Here is a 2723-nt window from a genome sequence, read left to right as displayed (position 1 = left end):
GGTGTTTGAGCACAAAATTGAATTGGGAGAAAAACTCCACCCACCGTAATTGTTTAGTGCCCAATTTACGAGTGGCACGTAATGCTTCCAAATGTTTATGATCAGCCTACACTTCAAAAGGCATTTTAGCCCCTTCCAACCAATGCCTCCAAGTGCATAATGTTAATTTAACAGCAGACGCTTCTTTCTCCCACACCGTCCAGTGGCGCTCCGTCTCAGAAAACTTTTTAGACACATAAGCACAGGGGTGCAATTTCCCTTCGTCATCCTCCTGTAGGATTACCCGCCCCCCATCGCAACGTCACTGGCGTCCACTTGGACCACAAATTTACGGTTCTCGTCGGGGTGGCATAAAACTGGCTCAGAGGTGAACAATCATTTCAGACTCTCAAAAGCCTCCTGGAACTCTCCCGTCCAGGCTAATTTAACACTAGGCTTTGTCTCTTGGGGTCCTTTCCCCTTCGTCTTCAGTAAGTCAGTCAAGGGTAGCGAAATGTGAGCAAAGTTCTTTATGAAGGGTCAGAAAAAAACTAGCGAACCCCAGGAACGATTGCAACTGCTGTTGGGTGTTGGGGGCCTCCCATTCAACCACTGCTTGAATCTTGGCTGGGTCCATCCCCAGCCCTTGGCCTGATACTCGATATCCCAGAAAGTCCAGCTCCTTCTTGTGAAACTCGCATTTGGACAGTTTAACACGTAGCTGGTGGGCGTACAGGGTTTTCAGTACCTCCCGCACCAATTTCACGTGAGATTCATAGTCTTGTGACTACAACAACACATCATCTAAATAAACTACCACCCCTTTGTAAAGATATTTGCGGAGGACCATATTGATCAGATTCATGAAAACTCCCGGAGCCCCTTGCAATCCAAAAGGCATCACTAAGTACTCATACTGCCCCAAAGGGGTGTTGAATGCCATTTTCCATTCATCCCCCTCCTTTATTCGTACTCTAAAGTAAGCATCTCACAGGTCCAGCTTAGAAAAGATCTTCCCTTGAGCCACTACTCCCAGTAAGTCTCTGATGAGGGGGAGGGGGTAGGCATTAGACATCGACACCGCATTAATCCCCCTATAATCCGTGTACAGTCTCAGACTCCCATCCTTTTTCTTGCAGAAAAGTAGAGGAGCGGAGTGGGGCGAACTCGCTGGTCTAATAAAACCTCTCTCCAGATTCTTGTCAATGAAATTTCGTAGCTCTTACCACTCCCCCGGGCTCATGGAGTAAAGCTTCCCCTTTGGCAGCTTCTGCCCGTGAATCAGCTCAATGGCACAGTCAGTGGCCCAGTGGGGAGGGAGCTCCTCTGCTTCCTTTTCATCAAATACTTGGCATAAGTCCCAGTATTCCAGGGGGATCTGATCCCGTGCCTCCTTGGTCAATAAAACAACTTATGGGACAAGAGGAGCCGCTTTTCCCCACTTCTCATCCCACATTGGTTGTGGCACTCTTCCCCTGGGAAACACAGCTCTCCAGCCTTCTAACGTATGTAAGGGTCGTGGTCACACAGACAGCATACCCCCAGCTCCAATGGAAATTTAGTGGCTGCGCTGAATACAAACGGCCAGGATTCCCAATAGCTCCCCATCCCCAGGGGGGTAAGTTCAGTCTCATAACCAGGGGGATTCCCTTTCATCCAGGACCCATCCATTTGCTCAAACACGATGTGATGGGTGAGTTTTCTTAGCTCCAGCCCCGTCACCAAAGCGGGGTGATTAAGTCTCTAGTACATCCCGAATCAATTAGGGCTCTTACTTGGATGTGAGTCCCTCTCCAAGGGTTCATCAAGGTAACTGGCAAATAGAACAAGGCCCCTTTCGGTTTCATCTCTTGGAATGTTGGCTCCTCTGCAACCTGCTGGTAGGGCCCCTTCACAGTAGGTTGTCCTCGTTTCTTGCCGATGGGGTCTTGCCTTCCCCACTCCCAGAGGGGTTCCTGCTAGACGTCTCTGACTTTTCCTCCAACTTCAAGCCAGTAGCTGCCTCGTCTCTCTGGTGTGCCGATATCCTGATTGGCTTTGGGGTTCCACTGGGACCCTCTTGGGGTTCCATCCTCGCTCTGGGGCTCCTGCTCTCTGCCCTGGACAGTTGGCTGTGAAATGCCCCGCTCCCCTGCACTGCAGACAGCAGCCCTGGTTAATCCAGAGAGCCCTTTCCACCTCTGAGTCCCTGGCTGCCGTAGAGGCTCAAGATATGCAGGTTAGGTTGAAAATTGGAAAGAAAAAGCAATTATGAAGTGAGAGCTGCACTGAGGAGGTCTCAGGCATGTGGATTTGGTTGATGCCCATGCAGTGACCTTCTGCTGCTGCTGCTGCCGCCCTTTGCTGAGGTGCCATGGTGCCAGGGCCACTGCTGTGACTACAGAAGTCCTCCAAAGACAGCGGGTCGAGGAGCAGCAAGAATTTCATCTTGCAAGAAAGCCTTCTGGCTTTGGGGGCATTTCTGATTAAAACTGTTAACCCACCTTTAAATGATGGGGCGGTAGCAGCGTATATTGCACACTCGCACATGCACGCACCCCCAAGTCTTTCCAGATCAGTATTCCATACGGAAGGACCGATCTGAGAGACTTGTTCAGTTCTGCCATTTTGTCTTCTTCATCCAACCCTGGGTTAATGGTTTTAGTCAGAAAGGGAGACTGGTAGGCAGCAATCTGTCTAGTCTCCCAATTTACTAGTAAAAACTAGGAGAAAAAGAGGGCTACCCTATACAGTTCCTGGCACCC

This window comes from Eublepharis macularius, chromosome 2 (genome assembly GCF_028583425.1).
Source record: "Eublepharis macularius isolate TG4126 chromosome 2, MPM_Emac_v1.0, whole genome shotgun sequence".
NCBI classification, from domain to species: domain Eukaryota; kingdom Metazoa; phylum Chordata; class Lepidosauria; order Squamata; family Eublepharidae; genus Eublepharis; species Eublepharis macularius.
Note: the sequence above shows the minus strand (reverse complement) of the source record.